Source organism: Crinia signifera, chromosome 2, assembly GCF_055691185.1.
Source record: "Crinia signifera chromosome 2, ASM5569118v1, whole genome shotgun sequence".
Taxonomy (NCBI): Eukaryota; Metazoa; Chordata; class Amphibia; order Anura; family Myobatrachidae; genus Crinia; species Crinia signifera.
The window spans coordinates 110,202,293-110,223,231 of NC_139218.1; the positions used below are offsets into that span (position 1 = coordinate 110,202,293).

The following is a 20,939-nucleotide window of genomic DNA, read 5'->3' on the forward strand; positions in this document are numbered from 1 at the left end:
AAATTCAGCGCGGTCCTGAAGGGCCTGTCCTCACTGTGTCTAGGAACCAATTGAAACTGTGCATCGGGGAACCCCCGCCAACAAAAGAAGACTCTTCCGACGAAGAACCTATTGGCCCTGCTGAGCCCATTCCCCTTCATGATCCGATCGAACTGTTGCTGTTCACAAGTGGTTCTACCCCAGGAATTCCAGTACAGACCGCACGTCACGGAAGTCCTGTAAGGCCAGTAACCGAAGAACAAGCCGACCCTGCTGACATCCCTGCCGTCCACCGTACTCCGGTCAGAGAAGTCAGAAGATCCGAGCGGTGTACGAGAGGGATACTTCCCGTCCGCTACCGAATGTAAATCATATTTCATAGCAAATTTATTAAGTGCCTGATGTATATAAAACTGTGTACAGTGATGATGTATGTGACAGTTGATGCTACCCATGGCCCATCTGAAAGAACATTTAGGGCCTTATCTTCTTGTAATTATGTTCGGGACTTTATCCAAGACTCTTGCTAGTTCTTAAATGGATGCCCGGGGACTGGCATCGTTCGAGTAAGGGGACATGTGACACCCCAGAAGACTATGTCACTTTGTTTAGTCCCAACACTTACATTGGTGGCCAGCGTCACCTAAATTATGCTGACACTACAGGGGGTTGCTAAGCAACCGCCCTGCAATCTATATACAGAATGTAGGAGGGTGACTTTGGGACCCTGCAGTTACCTGAGGTGCACAGACCCAGCCTGGAGGAAAAGGTGCCCTGTGATTGGTGCCAAGAGAGGAGCGCGAACAGGAGGAGGAGGAGTGTGCGGCGGCGCGAAACAGAGGACGGCGTGCAGGGAAGAAGAAGCCGTGCAGTGCAGCTTCCAGCCCACGTCCTGCAGCAGAGACCGGCGCGGAGGAGAAGACTCGGCGGGGATAGAAGAGGACGGCGTGATCCTGCGGCATCCAGCAACAGCGCGGGCGGCGTACGTCACCTGCACCCGGCTGTTGAGAAGGGAGAAGACCAGCGCGCGTCACCCTGCGCCCGGCGGCAAGAGGAGAGACGGGTGACGCGAGTCAGAAGCGTCCACCCGCCCAGCGGAGACCCGACAGCAGCCTGCAGCTTCTCCCGGAGCCCCACAGAGGACCCCCGAACGGCAGGTGCCGCACCAAAACGTAAGTGCTGCCCAGCAGCCAGGCCTGCACCCTAACCTCCAGCCCACCTGAGCCCTCACCAAAGAAAGTGCTGCCCAGCAGCCCGGCCTGCACCCCAACCTCCGGCCAACCTCAGCCCGCACCAGCCTGAAAGGAGACCTGCCACCCTGATCCACCCTTGCAGCCAGCACTCCACTGAGGACCCCTCTACCAGGCCCTTATTAGCCCCAGGAGACAGAAGATTGCCCCCTTGTAAGTCACAGCCTTACACCCAGAGCTCACTGAGCGTATCCCCATAGCCCACTGGGGCATCAGGAGAGACTCTCTTAATAAAGTTATGGACTAGCCGACCCTGCAGTGAGACCCCAATGCACCTTTGTTGATAGCCTCTGCACTGAGGAGTAAACTTGCTGAAAAGTTGATTGTGGTCCCAGCTCAGGAGACTATTAAGCTTACAGCGCCATCTTGTGGCGCAACTAGGAACTGCCTTGCCATCAGGAGAAAAAGGGACGTCACAATCATTATTCCCTCTGTTCCGGAATTCTGCCCCTTTAAGGTTGTCCCCTTCGCCCCCTTGAAGGACTGTTACCTCACGTGTCTTAAACCTTGCACAGGATTACCTGAGGCCTCCAACGGACCTTAAACCCCTATGCATAGGTGCTGTCGCCAAGACAGTTTAGTATAAGTATCTGGGTACCCAGTCACGTGACCGTGTTTACAGTATAGTCTTAATGTGTAGTCCTAAATGTTATTTTGATTGATGTGCTGCAGTAATTTGTTATAACCTGTTATTGTCATATCTTGCCGTCACGGTGAATGTATTGATTTAGCATTACCTGCCTTAGATATGTTAATTGACTAGGGAACTGATTAGATCGTTATTTGTGCCTTGTTCTATAACGCCGCCTCTGACAAATTGCACTTTGCTATTCTGATTACTATTGTGGGTGAACCCGCTGGTTATCCGCTCAGGTATTACCGTTGCTGTTAATAAATACTCTTGAACCGCTATTTTAGTCTCATTTCTGTCTTGGCTGAGGCTCAGGCCGAAAGGACACGTCGCGCTCAAGACTCCCGAGGTCAAGGTAAAGGGTTACTGGCCGTCTTCTCCGGTGTACCACACATGTAATAAAAGTTAGATGTTCCTGTAAGAATATAGTGATATTAACCCCCTATTGGAAATATTATATAAGGTCTGCAAGTTTAAAAAAATAATAAATAATAAATCATATTATATATTAAGAGACAACCGAGCGTCCCCGGTTCTCTTAATAAGTACCTTAGTAGGTTGAAGTGGGTCCACTGTAACTGGTGCGCTGTTATATATTGCACCTGTAACAACAGTACAGTTGGGAACTTCGCCACATTGTTGCTATTGGCAATCACCAGAAAGATGTATTTGCTGCCAGCTACACTCTGGATCAGTGAGCAAGCCATTCCTCTTCTTTCTGGAATCAGCACTACAAAATATACCAACCTGGGATTTCCTTCCAGTGTCAAACGCAGGATTTTCAGGAGGGGGTTTCCAGAGGGGCAAAGCACGGAGATGGACACTTAGGTGACCCAGTATATGCCGGGTCAGTTAAGGTATTATAGATAGACCAAATGTATATAAATAATGATAATAATATATATATATATATATATATATATATATATATAAATACACACACACACACATATATATATATATATATATATATATATATACACACACATATATATATATATATACACATACAGGGGCGTCAACAGCAGTGTAGACCCCTGGGCATAGCAATGTATTGGGGCACCTACCGATCCTCGAGCGGTAGGGGAAGCTTTGATGTCCCCAGGGTGGTAGGGGGTATTATATCAACCGCTCAGCATGTAGGGCCTGGATCCGTAATTTCCACTAATTACCCCTTTACTGCACAGATGGTGGGAGATGAGGTGGGAGAAGGGGGCATTGGGCTGAATGAAGGGGCCCTGATACATAACTTCCAGGGTGATAGAGGATGTTTAATATGCAGAGGAGGGGTGTATAGTGGAGTGGGCTTATTATTCATAATTTTCTGGTGGGAGGACAGCTTGCTTGACTGCAGATATCTCCAGTTTCCAGAAATAGATTTCTTAGATTTTAATGGAATTAAAAACTAGAGAATCACACCTACCAAATGGTTTTGGGGACTAGGGGATCAGAGTTCAGCAGGCAGAGCAATCTGCCAACGAGGATATAAAACTACATACCAGGTGTGTGGAGCTGGAGCAGTAACCAGCTGCTGGAAGGCTGATATCTCTGGTTCTGGGAAAAGTAGAGAAAAGCTACGAGTGTTCCTCAAAGGGGGAGAGTCCCAGATTTTGGATTATACCCTCAGAAAAACTCTAAGTCAGACAGAACCTGAAATATGTGACTGGGAAGAGCAATTAACAGGCTTGGATGGGGACCACTGCTTTGAAGTCAGATATCTCCGGTTCCCAAGGGCCGATTTTTAAAATTCTTGTACCCATGGAAAGAGGGGACCCTCAGCTTTGAGCCTAGGGCCCCTAGACTCCCTACACCCTTAAGAGCTGGACAGGTGCAATATACAGCGCACCAGTTACAGTGGACCCACTTCAACCTACTAAGGTACTTAATAAGAGAACCGGGGACACTTGGTAATATATATATTGTGATTAGCATCTTTATTCTTTTTAAACTTGCAGACCTAATATAATATTTCCAATAGGAGCAGTTGCGTAACTACATTTAAAGCCCCCCGGCTCCTAATAAAAATTGACGCTCGGAAAATGGCTGCCCCCATAATGCAGACAGTTTTTCAGGATGCTAGAGGGAGGCGGCAGCCTCCTCTACTAACCTTAAAAACTGTCTGCTGTATGGGGGCAGCCATTTTCCGAGTGTCACTTAGCAGCTGTAGCCGGGAGAGCCGGGGCCCCGACAGATCTGCAACGGTGTAAGGAGGGTGTTAATTTTTCAGGGGGGGGGGGGGGGCAGGATCGCCGGCGGTAACTATAGTCCCGCAGACACCCCGCCCCCATTACAGGACTATAGTTATGCCACTGAATAGGGGGTTAATATCACTATATGCTTAAAGGAACATCTAACTTTTATTACATATACTCTATTATTGTTGTGTCTATTAGTATTATTTTATTATAACCACATTATTATATATGTTTATAATTGTTATTTGTCTTTTAAAAAAGTCTTTTACTTTATACAGTAAAAATATTAATAAATAAGGACATTTTTTATCCATTGGTTCAGTAGTTTACTGTTCATTGGTTTAGGGCCAGGGATTAAAGTGAGGGGGAATGGGGTGGAACTGAGTTCCACCACCTCTAATGGCAAGGTGGAATATTTTAACTTCCACTTTGGTCCTGCACTGTAATTCTCACAGAAAAGGCATTCTAGTTTGCAGGGGGATGCCAAAAACCCTACCCCTGGCCCTGTCTATGCCTAATGGGGGGAGGGGGTGTAATTAGGTGGCATAGAGAAATGAGTTCCCCAACCTCTGCATGACCTCTTTTAGCCCTTTGGCATCCTTGGTGTGTACCGTCACTCTGTCATACCACTGGCAGTTATAAACACATATTCCAACAATCATTTCTTATAGAAATAATAAACCAATATTATCATTATACATTTTTTGTCTACAGTATATTTTGGTGCTTCGATGAATATTTCATTTAAAAATAAAAATATCTTTGACTTCAGAAAATAGATTAATTCATTCATTAACTTCTGTTTATTAATTCATTAATCCCTATTACCCCATTGCCTTTTTCCTCTACTTCATCATTAATGTTAATACTTATAAGACCATCAACAAATGTATCACTTTGCTTTTCACATTTTGCTACACAAAAAAGACATTTGTTAAATATGACAAGGGAATGCATGATAAAACAAACAAATATCACCCTTCCATAAAATATATGTGTCCCTAGAGCTCCTAACAACCTAAATGGCATGATTCATTTATTAGGAAGATTGGCACGACATTCCTCTCTAGTATCGGCCCACACACCTCCTTCACTGGCCAACATAAACTATAACGACATTCTGTTCTGCATGGTCACAGTTCTAGGACATTTCCATGGTGATATTTTGAAATGATCACTTAGTTTCACTACTTATCTTTTCTAACCCTTTGGATGATATTCTAATTTCCTTGCTAGTCCTACTATCCACATAATAGAATATTATAAGAAACAGTTTCAGAAATTATTTTAATATGCCAAACTGCACTTTTAGGAAGACAACCAACATGCATAACTGCAATGTACGAGGTGCATAAGTAAAGTAGACATAGGGTGGTGTATTCAATGTCAGCCGCTAATTCCAGGGAAAATAGCAGTCGCCTCCTATTCAATGCTGCCGTTTCCGACAGAATTGAAGGCGGATTTCAACAAAATAGATCCGACTTTAAAACAAGTCGGATCTGTTTTGTCTGAAACAGTCATGGATTGTTGAATTCACGTCCGTTTATCGTCAATCCACGGCCATTTTCACCGAAACGCCAACTTTTCACCACTTCCGCCTATCGAGTTGCAGACGAGCTGATCGAAAACCAGGATTCAGAATGTCGGAATGTTCCGACAGTCGTTATTCCCCAGTGAATATCCCCCATAATCTGACTGTCTGATTGTGAACCGCAGAACCATACTGTATATAAGCAGCACTGCATATGAAAGAATTCAGCATGTTCAATTCACAAAATTGTTATGGTGCTCAAAAGAGGTCACCGGAGAGCCATGATTTTCTATGACTACAATGGTGGTCTGCAAGAGCAGGGGAGTTTAGACCCACTCTGAGCTGCTTTGGGGAGAAAGCACCATCTTGAAGCACTGTGTTTTTTGACAAGTTTGCAGAATTTAAACACTGGAGATGGTCCGTAGATGACGAGGAGCGCTGCTGTCGATTTGTGTCCACCATAACTGAGGACAAGGTTGCTGCCATGTGCTGAAGTGGGCATCAGGGTGACCATGACCCAGTCAGATAAGGAGAGATCACCTCATCGGGATTCATCTGCCTGATACGCCACAAAAAGTTTGGCCTAAGCAAGGTATGGAAGGATTCTTGGGTGACTTTGTGCCCTGGTTTGATGGCAGTCACTCAAACTCTTCCTGGGAGAACATTAGTGGTGATGAGTCCTGGATCTAAAGTTCTGAACCCAAGCCCAAACAGCAGTCAGTCCAGGGGATCCCCAGTTGGAGGTGCACCATTACAGGCATTCCGATGAAAGCACATGGCCAAACAAATAGTGGTCACATAGCTACCATATCACTTGTGCACAGTATGTCGTGACCATACTTAGGTGTCGACCTACTCACTGTCGACCATTAGTGGTCAACCTAGTGATTGTCGACCTAGTCATTGTCGACCATTTACCCCAGACCCGTACTGGATATTACATACAACAAACTAACTTGGAATATCTTTTCTTAATCCTTGAAAAATTAGTTATTGCCGGAAGACTGACATAATGAAATTTGCATTCATTGACTTCACATGTAACCAGTGACTGCTGCAGCACATCGTGCAAGGGGGAGACAGTACGCACACATAAACATGCATGCAGGAATGTACTTTATATAGCATATGTCTTTATATCACATATGTGCTGGCTGCAGGACCCTGTTGATCAGCGAAGCTGTGTCTATCGCAGTCATGGCTGAACTCGGGACGCAGCATTCAGATCTACTCTCCTTCAAAGCCCACCCCCAGACTCCTGTAAATACTACCCAATGGTATCCTGGGGGCGGGCATAGACGGAGAGTGTTAACCAAGAGGAGTTCGGGTGCTGCAGCAGCATGAAATACCAGGGACCTGCAAACAGCACATACTATGTTACATACATCCTGGAACTGCATGTATGTTCCTATGTGCCCCCTGCATGATGTGGTATATGCTGCAGCCCAGCGTCTGCAGCTGACACTACATGTTACAGTTCTGTGTCCTGTAGTAAAAGCTTCCATTTTTAGACCATGGTACAGTACATGTTAATATCATGAATAAAAATGAATTTTTAATGTTATGCCCAGGAGTCAAATTCTATTAGCAGAAATATAAATGTTTAAATAAAGTGTACAAATGTAGATATCAAAAGGTGCAATCTTTAACTAAAAAAACCAGCAAGAAAGTCAAAATGCCTAGAGCCTACACCTTCTCCGGACACACAGCCAATATGCATGCTGCTGTTATCATACTCCCAGAATGCTCCATGCACCGTTCCAATCTGTGCGTAACTGGGGGCATGACATACCAGTGCATACCACCCCCCTTCGAAAACTGTTTGGAGCACATTGTGAAAAGACAGGAAGTGACTACCCCATCACACTCACATGAACAACATTAACTAAAGGCTACAGCCTCTAAACCAACAGGAACCATATTTCACAATATTGCATAAAGGTGTTTGACCACACCTCACGCGAGTAGACCATGCCCTTCCTCAAAAAAAAAAAACATACCTGTACCTGGGTCCACCCTAGCTCCATGCATAAGAGTCTGTGTAAGCATAATCGTGAATACAGCTATACACTTCACACTACTGCTAAATATGAAACCCAACTGTTTAAAAACTGGGTTGTCCATTGACTCAGGGCATCTGTTGGTGTGTACATATACTCTGTCACAGAGGCATAACTCTGAGAGGCAAAGGAGTTATCTGCCGCCGGGCTCATGCTCCCAAGTGGGAACCTCTCCAAGTTTGAATCCGCTAATTGTATGCCATCAATATTGCTTCTGTGGCTGACTAACCTTCCTAGCAGGACCATAGATGTCACACTTTCTTTATTTTAAACATAATATCTATAACATATACACATGCATACATATATTTATATAAGGTGGAGTGTGTGTGTGTGTGTGGGGTGGCATCAATATTTATTTTGCCTAGGGCAACTGGGACAAACTTAAGCCACTGCTCTGTCATACCACCGCCACCTGTTCACTTATCTTCCAATAGCACTGTCATTCCATGAAATCACTGTCCAGATCTGACTTATCCAAGGGACAAACACAACACTTGTATTATATTATTACCATCATACTTTCAGAGAGTTTCATTAAATATAATAATTCATGCAATATACACAAAACGCCTTGAACATTCACTACTTGTCTTTAAGGAGTAAGTACAAAAATATATTTTAAATGGGAACCTTCCATTATATTTGTGCAGCAAAAATAAGAAATCACAACAATATAATTATCTAATGCTCTGTGCTCAGTCAAAGATACCATGAATAATAAAAACATAAGTCAATCAAGATATAAACTATAAATGAAAGACACATAATTGTAATGTATTCTACAGAAAATATGAAGAAATATATACTTGTCTGAATATAATATACACGCTCAGAATGATAAATGAGTTGTCAGTTTAACAGACTGCCCAACATACCTTTAGGATATATGCATCAATTCCATTTCTTTGGTCTTGAGTGCAAAATCGAAGAATATTCAAGGAATAATCAATTCTGCTTCAACAATTGACAGAACTATTGGAAACAACATTCCGCACATTATACTGTAGTTAGCTCAACAGTGCATATTATAGAAGGAAAAAAATAAAATTCAAGGACAGTCCCACTGGACAATAATTGTAAACACAATTCCAGCATAAAAGCGTATATAATTATAGCCAAAATATGTTGTATCAGGTTATTTTCTAAAAATAAATAGGTCAATCATAAAACAGAATAATCGTTTCCATGATTAAATGAAATGCATATTATACCATATATGGGGCGAGAATTATAGCGTGCTATTTTTGGTCAAAAACAACAAAATTGAACGTTTAATGGAGCTGAAGGCTGTTTTAAGCTTGAAGCATTATAAGAGCCCTGACTTAGGGTCAGCAAAAGTTCAGGCAGTGGAAAAAACTCTGCTAGGTTTTTCTGCCTAGTGATAAGGTGGGCAGATGTAGGTAGCCTATCAGGAGTTAAGGGGGAGGGTACATTTCAGCACTACATAAGCTCTAGGGACCATGTGACCTCCACCTTCTTACCTTTGGAAGTGCTGGTTCCTGTGGGTCCTGCGCAGATCTGGTGAGTGCTAAAATTCTTCTTTACCTCTCTTTATTTGATTATGTCTAGGCCACGTCGCTCTGCTCCCCCTCCCCGCCGGCTGGTGGATGCTGCCAGGCCCCTTGCGGGGTACCGGCGGCCCAGGGTTAGAGTAGTGGCCGTGGAGGACATGGGGGAGGCTTTGCCTGCCCTCTCAGGGAATGCAGGGGGTGACGCGGTGGTTATAGTAGCCCCCCCGCCGACCTCTCCTTCCCCGGCGCCGTCCGCGGTGTTGGGGCAGGGCAGCGAGCGGGCAGGGAGTGGAGAGAACTTGGGGCTTCAGTCGGCGGCACCGGAGGTGCTAGCGGAGGGGACTGTCCCAGCGGGGAGCGTAGCGGCGGGCGGGGTACAGGCCGCAGCGCTGGTTAGTGCGCGGCCTGGTCGCGAGGTGAGTGACGCGCCGGATGACGCGGCGGCGCTCACAGCTCGCGGGGATGTGCGGGAAGTGCAGGCCTCGGCTCTGGTGAGCGCGAGGCCTGACACGGCGTCACAGGCGGCGGGGAACTCCTCAGAGCCTGCCGAGGCTGGGGGGTCCCCCGCTCTGCAAGGGGGCATGCAAGCGCCGGGTGTGGGGGCTGGAAGTGAAGCGTTGACTTCCCTTGCGGGGAGCAACGCAAACGGGCAGGATATTATAATGGCTGTGGGGAGAGAGGCTGTTGGGGGGGGCAGTAATGGTGAAGGTGGTGGGGGGGTTGGGAGCGTTCAGGCAGCTCCTGCGGTGACAGGAGCGGGAGGATTCCCTATGGGGGATTATGTGCCTGCAGGTAACATGAATGTGGGTCCTGTGATAGGGGGGCTGAGTAGCCTCAGACCCCAATACAGAGTGGGGATGGGGACAAGTGTTGTGGGTCTCCCCAATGCTGGGGTTAGCCAGGGAAATTTTGGTGAGCCAGGATTGAGGTTTGGTGGCTACAATGCCATGGTGGGGGAGAGGGGTGGTGCAACAGCGCCACCTGCAGGGGTAGGGATGGGAGGAAATGTTTTTTATCCCAGTAGTTCTGTGGTCACATCAGGGCAGATGCAGGGACCTGCAGTAAGTGTTTACCCGGGATTTTCTTCAGGGGGTAGTATTATGTCAGCAGCAACTTGGCAGGGGCCCCATTCCCTACCGATGCCTCAGGTTTCCCCCATGTTGGGTTGGCAGGGACAGTGGGCCCCGCATAGCTCCCCATATTGGCAGTCCCACATGGGGGGTAGTGGTCAAGGGGGGTTGCCCCAGGGGGGCCCCTTTAGGCCTGTTTTTCCCGCGGGTTATGGCTTTCAGCAGAGAGCGGGGTATCATTCGGGGTCTATGGCCCAGCCTATGTGGGGATCTATGGTTTCGCAGGGGTATAGCTCACCCAGTTCAGCGGGCAGTGTTTGGGACCAAGGGTCAAGTTATGCAGGTTTTTGGCAGCCGCAGATGGGGCAGGGTTACGGGTTTCCCCCGGGAGCGGGGGGGGTTGGGGGGTTTCCCCAAACATCAGGGGGATATGGTAACCAGATCAGGCCTGCGCATCAGCAGCGGATCCCGCTTTCAAGTGCTTTTGAGGTTGTCCCTCCGGCCATGGCGGAGGCTTCGGCTTCCGTTGTGGCCGAAGGGGGCAGTGTTGTTTCTTCCCCCCCCCCCCCGTCTCTTGTTGTGTCTTCACAGGCGAGTGTGGGTGCACGGACGGCAATGGCAGCCAGGAGGCGAAGTCGAGAAGTCCGAACAGAGCCAAGGACAGCCCCTGAAACGTCTGCAGCAGTTTCCGGGTCGGCCGTTGCGGCTGACGAAGCTCCGGGGACATCAGGCACGGGTGAGTGTGCGGTTCATACATCTTGTGATTCTACAGATAGTGACACCAGTAGTGTGGGGTCGGATTCCCCTCGGCGCCCGCGTAAGTTAGCCAGGATGATTGCACGCCAGGTTGCTAAGGTTACCACAAAGGACAAGCCTTTGGGTACAAGCGCTGCTCCTCCTCCTGCGGAGCCACCCCTGTTCACCGAGATGGTTCACTGTGCGAACACAGCGGTCACCAGGGGCATCCGTAAGAGGATGAAAGAAAAGATTAGAAAGGGGAAATACGTGGATATTTTTACTCTGACGGATGACATGAAGCAGGCCTTTGAGAAGGCAAAAAAGGCAGACGGAATAGGAGAAAATGCCTTTAGAAATTTTCACCAGTGGCTCAAGGGGTTTTTAGTTTTTGCAGCTTGTTATGCCGAGACCAGGGTTGGGGAATACCCCAATCTTATAAAATATTTGTTTTTGGTACACGAGATGTACTTGAAAACAAAGGGGTATTCCTGGCGGGAGTATGACGAAAAGTTTCGTCGAAAACAGGATGGTAACGCGGTGTTGCCCATGGGGTTCAAAGATGTTGAGGTCTGGCTGGAGGTCACTCAGCAGACAAGGCCTCTGGGGGAAGGTGCGGGAAAAAAGGTGGCAGCGGCGCCAACTCAGTCCCCCAAGGTAGCGGGCAAAGGCAAGTGTTTTGCTTATAATGAGGGGAAGTGCAACAGGGGGGCGAATTGTCGTTTTCGCCACTCCTGCAGAGTTTGCGGGTCCGGTCACCCAGCAAAGGATTGCACCGCAGCCCCAGCGGGTAGGGCCGGTGATGCCAGTGAAGCCGCTGGAGGTCACAAGTAAGGCTCCTTCGCCTATAGTGGTGGCTGAGTTAGTCCGGTGGCTCAGGAGCTACCCGGATCGTGAGGCTGCCAGTTTTTTGTTGAATGGTTTTCGTTGGGGTTTTCAGTTGCCAATTGAGGGTTCAGTACATGTTGTTGCGGTTAGGAATTTAAAATCGGCCAGGGATTTTCCTCTCATTGTCCGACAGAAAGTGGATGCGGAAATAGCGTTAGGGCGTATGTGCGGGCCATATGCGGTACCGCCAATACAGGGTTTGTGCATTTCTCCGGTGGGTGTTGTACCAAAGAGCACCCCGGGAAAGTTCAGGTTGATCCAACACCTATCTCACCCCCATGGGGGGTCGGTTAATGATGCCATACCGGAAGAGCTGTGTAGGGTTAGGTACCAGTTATTCGAGGAGGCCTTGCAGTTAGTGAGAGGCTGTGGCCGTAATGCGTTGCTAGCAAAGGTAGATGTCGAAGCTGCTTTTAGGTTGTTACCAATACACCCGGATTCCTTGCGGTTCCTGGGTTTCAAGTTAGGTAGTGAGTTTTTTGTGGATAGATGTCTACCTATGGGGTGCTCGGTTTCTTGCGCGTATTTTGAAAGGTTTAGTTGTTTTTTGCATTGGTGCATTCAGTCGGTTTCAGGGCATCAGGGTATTGCTCATTACCTTGATGACTTCCTTTTGGTGGGTCAGGGTGGGAGCAAAGTTTGCGAGAAGTTATTGGAGGTCACTGAGAGGGTTTTTAGAGCGCTAGGGGTGCCCATAGCGGAAGGGAAAACGGAAGGCCCAACACATTGCCTCAGTTATCTGGGAATCGAAATCGATTCCCAGGCGGGATGCTGCCGTCTACCGGCGGACAAGGTACAGAAGCTTTTGGGTCTCATTGAGGATTGCCTGGGTAAGCGGAAAGTGCGGTTAAAACAGGTTCAGTCCTTATTGGGATCTTTCAACTTTGCGTGCAGAATCATACCCATGGGTCGTGTGTTTTGTCGCAAATTGGAACGTGCAACAGCTGGGGTTGCTCGGCTCCATCATTCGGTTTACCTATCCAGAGAAATCAGGGAGGATTTAAAGGTTTGGTCCTCTTTTTTGGTTTCTTTCAACAGGGTAGTGTTGTGGCCTGCACCTCCTTGCTACAACAGTGCGTTGCAGTTATTTACGGATGCGTCAGGCAGTTGTGGGTTTGGGGCCTTTTTCAGGTTGGAATGGTGTGTTGCGGGATGGCCAAAGTCCTGGGTGGATAGGGGCTTTACTAGGAACCTTCTGTTGTTGGAGCTGTTTCCCATTGTGGTGTCCCTGGTGTTGTGGGCCCGTGAATTGGCCGATAGGCAGGTAGTTTTTCGGTGCGACAACATGGGGGTGGTGCACGCAATAAACAATCAGAGGAGTTCATGCCCGTTCACCTTGCGGTTGCTCAGGCATCTAGTATTGCAGTGTCTTCAATTTAATATTAATTTCTCTGCCAGGCATGTGCCTGGCATAGAGAATAACATTGCGGATGCATTGTCCCGTTTCCAATGGGTTAGGTTCCGGGAGTTGGTACCCGGGGCTTCTCCAGTGGGTTTGACATGCCCGCCTTATGTCTGGCAGATCATCGAACCGGGTTAGTGGGGCTGGCCAGGAACGCTCTGGCTCCTTCCACACAAAGGGCATATGATGCAGCATGGAGGGATTGGCAGGCTTTCCTGGGTAGGTATGGTCGGGAAGGTGAGTCCATGGAAGACAGGTTGGGTGTTTTTGTGTGGGAGCACTACGAAGCGGGTAGGGCTAAAGGGGCCATGTCGATTGCCCTTGCGGGCATAGCCTTTCATTCTAAGCTGCGGGGTCAGGAGGACCCCACTCGGTCCTTTGTGTTGGCTAAGGCCATGAAAGGGTGGGCCAGGGTCAACCCGGCAACAAAGGACGCAAGGCGTCCCATTGATTTGGCACTGCTGAAAGATCTGGTTAAGGTATTAGCGGATGTTGGGGAATCTCCATTTGAGGTGTTGCTTTTTAGGACCGCTTTTGTGTTTGCATTTTTCGGGGCATTTAGAGTCAGCGAATTGGTGGCTAAGAACAAAGCGGGCAAAGAGGCTGGTTTGCTGGTGGGCAACGTCAAAATAGGTAGTGGCAGCGTGTTATGCAGGTTGGCTAAGTCCAAAACAGATCAACTGGGGAAGGGGCGCTGGGTCACATTGCAGGCGCAATGCGTTAAGGATATCTGCCCGCTCAGCTTGGCGCAAGCTTACTTAGGAATCCGCCCTGCGGGGATTCAAGGGCAGTTTTTGTTGCATGCAGATGGGAGTTCAATGTCAAAGTTTCAATTTGCTGCGGTTTTAAAACAGTGTTTAGAGGTACTGGGACTAAGGCCCCAGGAGTATGGGATCCATTCCTTTCGGATTGGGTCGGCTACACAGGCGGCGGCGTCCGGATCGTCGGTAAGTGAGATCCGGGCGCTAGGCCGGTGGAAGTCAAATGCATACAAGTCTTATGTTCGTTTAGATAAGTTGTAGATGCGCCTGTTGCGCCAACCCTAAAACGAAGTTTACTGTCGGTTTTGGAACGGCAGCGTTCCGGAATCGATGGTGTGAAGGTTGTTTTTACTTTTTCCTCCACGGGGGCCTTAATTCAATTGGCAAAACTGGTCCACGGGAGGTTTTTTAAGTTTTCTCCTTCACATGGGTTGATTATGTATCAAGTTGTGTTTTTTTTCAAGATTAAGATACTGATGTTAGGGAATCTCCTTATTTTTTCAGTTCCAACGGATTCATCAGGACAAATATGGCTCATCGGCCATTCTTTTATTTATTGGGCCGGTAGGCATCCAATGGCAAGAAGGTCACACGATTATCTTGGTGATAGGCAGGTCAGGTGGATAGGAGTCCGGGGTCTGCGTTGGGTCGAGTTCCTGAAAGTGCTCATGAGGCATGAGAGGAACTGGGGCAGGCCTGAGTGGCTGGTCATTCATCTTGGGGGTAATGATCTGGGTATTACCAAAGGGATTGACTTGATTCTAAGCATCAAGTCGGATCTGGTGGCGTTGAGGGCACACTGGCCTAATGTTAAGGTGGTGTGGTCGGAGATAATTCCCAGGTTTCATTGGCGGGGTGCAGTTAGGATCTCCGCCATTGAAAAGGCTCGCAAGAAGGTGAACTCCGCAATAGGGGTTTTTGTGAGAGCCATGGGGGGAATTGTCGTCAAACATCCTTCACTGGTCTTAGACAGTGTGAGGTTTTATCGTGAGGATGGGGTGCATCTTTCCCCTGCGGGAAATTGCATCTTCTTGGAGGATATTTTTAGAGTTTGGGCGTGAGTATGCAGGTTAATGGCTTTTCGGGTTTTATAATGGGGATGGCGGTGGAGGTTGCTTTAAGGCAACCTTTGTTGTGGCGGAAAGTCGCTACCAGCCAGCGGTCAAAGGGGGGCATAAGCGGTCATCGTGGGACACCACCCCTTTCGTAGGACGGCGAGTGGTCCTCGCCATGCGGGTGGACAAGGGGCGTTCCCCTGCGGGACCGCCCATTTTTTGCTCTGCCAGGTTAGGGGGTGGTGAGATCCTCACGATGCAGGTTGTGCCAGTTAGGAGGCGGTGGTGAACCCCTCCTTAAGTTTAAGTCACATATTTCAAGTTGACTGGGCTGGCGTGTGGTAGCGACTAAGAATTTTTGCCATCCTCCATCTTTTAGTTTAACGTTAGGGACTTGATCTTTAAGATCCCAAAAATTCCAAATTTAAAATTCTAGTTTAGCTTAACAAGGTCTTCAATAAATAATTCCTTTGACCTTTTTAAACGTAATTCTGGTGTCTGAGTCTTTATTTTGTCTGCGTGATTTATTTGCGTCAGTCTCAATTATTTTAAGTAGAGGTTTTTGTAATTATGGTTAAGTAAAGGTTAATTAAGTCATGGGCTACTTAATGGAGCTGAAGGCTGTTTTAAGCTTGAAGCATTATAAGAGCCCTGACTTAGGGTCAGCAAAAGTTCAGGCAGTGGAAAAAACTCTGCTAGGTTTTTCTGCCTAGTGATAAGGTGGGCAGATGTAGGTAGCCTATCAGGAGTTAAGGGGGAGGGTACATTTCAGCACTACATAAGCTCTAGGGACCATGTGACCTCCACCTTCTTACCTTTGGAAGCCCTCCCGCCCTCCCTATTTTAGTACCCAGCGGTGGGATGGTTATCCCTCAGAGTGCTGGTACGCTTGGTCTTTTTTAAGCATTTTGTGGTGGCTTTTCAGCCAAAATGGCGGAAAGTCGCTACCAGCCAGCGGTCAAAGGGGGGCATAAGCGGTCATCGTGGGACACCACCCCTTTCGTAGGACGGCGAGTGGTCCTCGCCATGCGGGTGGACAAGGGGCGTTCCCCTGCGGGACCGCCCATTTTTTGCTCTGCCAGGTTAGGGGGTGGTGAGATCCTCACGATGCAGGTTGTGCCAGTTAGGAGGCGGTGGTGAACCCCTCCTTAAGTTTAAGTCACATATTTCAAGTTGACTGGGCTGGCGTGTGGTAGCGACTAAGAATTTTTGCCATCCTCCATCTTTTAGTTTAACGTTAGGGACTTGATCTTTAAGATCCCAAAAATTCCAAATTTAAAATTCTAGTTTAGCTTAACAAGGTCTTCAATAAATAATTCCTTTGACCTTTTTAAACGTAATTCTGGTGTCTGAGTCTTTATTTTGTCTGCGTGATTTATTTGCGTCAGTCTCAATTATTTTAAGTAGAGGTTTTTGTAATTATGGTTAAGTAAAGGTTAATTAAGTCATGGGCTACTTAATGCAAAACGCACATATCAAAGAGTGCAATGTGTGGTAAAAATCACACGTTTTGGCATGAACAAAGAAATCGCACATTCAAAATCGTATTTCTTATAGAAATATTTTGAGCCTGAAACATGGCGAGCGAACACGGTACACTTAAACAGTGTCCATGTCGACTTGTGTTGACAGACACCAAAAAACATCATGTCATGAGACATGAGAAACTCATGTCAACCCAATGCTTGTGTCGACCTAATGACCATGTTGACCTAATGGATGTTGACCTATTTCATGTGTCGTCCTAGTGGCTGTTGACCTATAGTGGTTGACCCAATGACCCTTACCCTGTCCCCTTAAAACAAACAGAAAGCAGAATACAATAAAGTTATAGATGCAATTTTCAAAATGAACAATAAAATGTAAGCGTCACAAAATACCAGTCACTAGACTTATACTGTGTGAGTATTAAGTTTAGCAAACAAGTTTAATAAAGCAATAAAGTAGACAAATATAGCAAATTGCTGAGAAAGGATGTAAAGGGCTGATACTTAGGTTTCATGGGAAAATCTGAGAGAGAAAATAGCTGCAGTTTATTGATTGTATCAGTTTGAGAACCATCACTAGTCCCACAATAGAAATAAACCATGTGAGGTTTGAACATAAAAGAAACATAAAATACAAATAACGGCTTTAGAATTCTTAGACATAAAATAACATCTTTTTTTATAGCTTTTTGTCTATCCAGCATACAACAAATTATTATTGTAATGCAAATCTTGTTGTATATAGAACAATATCAATTTAATGCATATACCTATAACAGTTTGATTTGTCAATTTGTAGTTCTCACTCATAGGGGGTTATTCTGGTTGATTCGAAAGGCTGCGAATTCGCAGCCTTGCAAGTCCTCCAAACCCTGCTTTGCGAATGGTGGCACTGCGAATGGATTTTTAACATAAACATCCAGTGGCGGGGAGGCGCAGAGAAAGTTTGGGCGCTGGGGGTCTGCGGGGCTATAGTTACCCGCTGCTATCTGCTGGTACCTGCCTGCCGTGCCGTCACAGTCCCGTCTCTCCCAGCGTTGGCTCATGCTTCTATAATGAAAACTGACACTTAGAAAATGGCTGCCCCCATACTGCAGACAGTTTTCTGTCTGCATTATGGGGGTAGCCATTTTCTAAGAGTCACTTAGAGTCACTAAGAGTCACTTTTCATTATAGCAGCAGGAGCCAGCGCTGGGAGAGATGGGACCGTGACCGCAGATGCGGCCGGGCAGGTATGGGAATGGGGGGGGGGGGGGGGGGCGCCGAGGGGAGGGGGAGGCGAAGGATCAGTGGGAGGGGCGGGGGCACAAAATAGGTAGTTACGCCACTGTAAACATCCATCTGCAGGCTGCGGGGAAATACCCACATCTATCGATGGTCGCTGGGCTCCTGCTCCCAAGGTCACTCTCAGGTCACTTATATATGCGTGCACTTTCGGACTGAAATTGGCAGGCAGCTGATATCCGGTGTTGCCAGCTGCCCATCCCCAGCGCCCATGTCACCTGGTGATTACCTTGGCAGCAAGCACGTATGAACATGCGCACAAATGCGGCTTGAGTGTACGGACCTGAATAAGGACCATAGGCTATATTGGAAATGGGGTCTTTAAGCCTTTATCTGAGATTCCATAAAAATAAATGAGCTAAACCTTATAGCACATAATAAAAATAAGAATCAATGTCAAAATTAAAATTAACTTTTTAACCCCTTCCTGACAGAGCCTGTTTTTGCCTTCCTGACAGAGCCCTTTTTTTCAATTCTGACATGTCTCACTTAAGTGGGGATAACTTTTTTTTGCTTTTACTTATCCCAGTGATTTTGAGATTGTTTTTTCGTGACACATTGTACTTCAAGTTAGTGGTAAATTTTCGTCGATACAGTCTGTGTTTTTTTGTGAAAAATACCAAAATATCGTGAAAAAATGGAAAATTTTGCGATTTGCAAAATGTTAAATTTTCTGCTTGTGAGACAAATAATCTTACCACTCAAAATAGTGAATAACTAACATAGACCATATGTCTACTTTATGTTTCCATCATTATTTCAACCTCATTTTCATTTTTTTGGACACTAGGAGGCTTAAAATATGAATAGCAAATTCTCAAATTTTCAAGAAAATTTCAAACACTGATTTTTTTAGGGACCAGGTCAGTTATGATGTGACTTTGAGGGACTTGTATGTGAGACACCCCCATAAATGATGCCATTTCAAAAACTGCACCCCTCACAGTATTCAAAACAGCATTTTGGAAGTTTGTTAACCCTTTAGGTGTTTCACAGGAATTAAAACAAAGTGTAGGTGAAATTTCAAAATTTCATTTTTTTTTCGGATTTTCAATTTTAATACATTTTTCTAAGGAACACAGTAGATTTTACTAGAGAAATGTGACTAAAAATTGATTCCCCCAATTCTTTGGTTTTCATAAATATCCTATATGTGGCCCTAGTATGCACGGTGACCAAACCACAGGCTTCATAATAGAAGGAGCACCTACTTGATTTTGGAGCCTCCTTTTTATGAGATTATTTTTTAGGCACCATGTAGGTTTCTAGGCACCATAAAATGCTAAAAGTTAGGTACCCCCCCACAAGTGACCCCATTTTGCAAACTACACCCTTCAGGGAATTCATCAAGGGGTATAGTGTACATTTCAAACCCCCAGGGGTTTCACCAATTGTGGTACAACTGGGCAGTGAAAATGAAAAAAATAAATTTTTCATTTTCACAGCTCAGTTGTATCAAAATTGGTGAAACCCCGGGGGGTTTGAAATGTACACTATACCCCTTGATGAATTCCCTGAAGGGTGTAGTTTGCAAAATGGGGTCACTTGTGGGGGGGTTCCACTGTATGGGTGTTTCGGGGGTCATTCAACCAGAATCTGTGCTGCAAAATCCAAAAATCACTCCTTCCCTTCTGAGTCCTGCCATGCACCCAACTGGTATTTTTTGGTCACATGTGAGGCATTGCCGTACTCGGGAGAAATTGGGGCACAGATTTTGGGGTGCTTTTTCTCCTTCATACCTTGTGAAAATTAAAAATTTTGAGCCAGAACTGCATTTTTCTGTAAAAAAATGTAATTTTTTACAGAAAAATGCAGTTCTGGCTCAAAATTTTTAATTTTCACAAGGAATGAAGGAGACAAAGCACCCCAAAATCTGTGCCCCAATTTCTCCCGAGTACGGCAATGCCTCACATGTGACCAAAAAATACCAGTTGGGTGCATGGCAGGACTCAGAAGGGAAGGAGTGATTTTTGGTGGTGGAATGAATGGTGGGTGCTATGTCGCATTAGCAAGACCCCCGAAGCACCAATACAGTGGAACCCCCCCACAAGTGACCCCATTTTGGTCACCAGCTTTGGGATGGGGGCTGGCGCTGCGGCTGGCGGGGGGGTGGGAGCGGTGCTGGCGCTGCGGCAGCCGGGTGGGTGGGAGGGAGGGGGGCTGCCGGGTGGGGGGGGGGGGGGCTGGCGATCGGTGGTGATCGGTGCTGTACAGCACCGATCACTGTGTTACCGAGCGGCTTAGCCGCCGGTAACACAGAAAACGCTGCAATTGGCTGTTCACATTTGAACAGCCAATCGCAGCGATCGCCGCGAGGGGGGATGTCTGCTGTCAGGGACAGCAGACATCTCCAAACTGTCACCGCGTCTATAGACGCGGTGACAGTAAAACCATGACGTATATATACGTCTTCGGTCGGAAGTACCTCCCGACCATGACGTATATATACGTCATATGTCGGGAATATCTATGTATATATATGTGTGTGTGTGTGTGTGTATGTATATGTATATATGTGTATATATGTGTGTATATATATATATATGTATATATATATATATATACACACATATATATATATGTGTGTGTGTATATATATATATATATATATATATATATAAACGTGGTGAAAAACGGCGTCACTCCAGAGGACTTTTAAATCTTTTTATAGGTGCAGGTAATATCAATATACATGCGACATCGCTGCTAGTGCAGTCGACGTTTCAATGTCATATAGACATTTTCCTCAAGACACGATGTGCATGAACAAGTACAACAGAACAAATGAAATGACAGTGTATATATAACTTACATATCCAGCAGCGTCCGTCCGGCTGCCGGGTGCACGCCTTCCAGCCCACTGCGTGGGGATGAATCAGCATGCGTGACGTGTGCTTCCTGTCCCCGTTGCCGGGAGACACACTAAACAAACGCCCCCAGCAGCCGGACGTCATCCTGTGGATGACAACAAATACAAAAGCATGAATGAAACAACAGTGTAGCGGTGATTACATAACTATAATAGACCGCTCAATCATCAAAGCGCTGACACTGAGATGCAGACAGCGCTGAAGACTGCACGGGCTCAACACATTAC

At 46.5% G+C, this 20,939-nt stretch overlaps 1 long non-coding RNA gene across 1 annotated transcript in view; it reads right to left on the minus strand.

Annotated features, from left to right (window-relative positions):
* Window positions 1-20,700, minus strand: part of LOC146058812 (uncharacterized) — a 68,541-nt gene extending 47,841 nt beyond the window's left edge. Inside the window, exon 1 of the long non-coding RNA XR_014469971.1 lies at window positions 20,655-20,700. This is a non-coding gene — a long non-coding RNA (uncharacterized LOC146058812). The remainder of the gene's footprint in view (window positions 1-20,654) is intronic.
* Window positions 20,701-20,939: the final 239 nt, after the last annotated feature.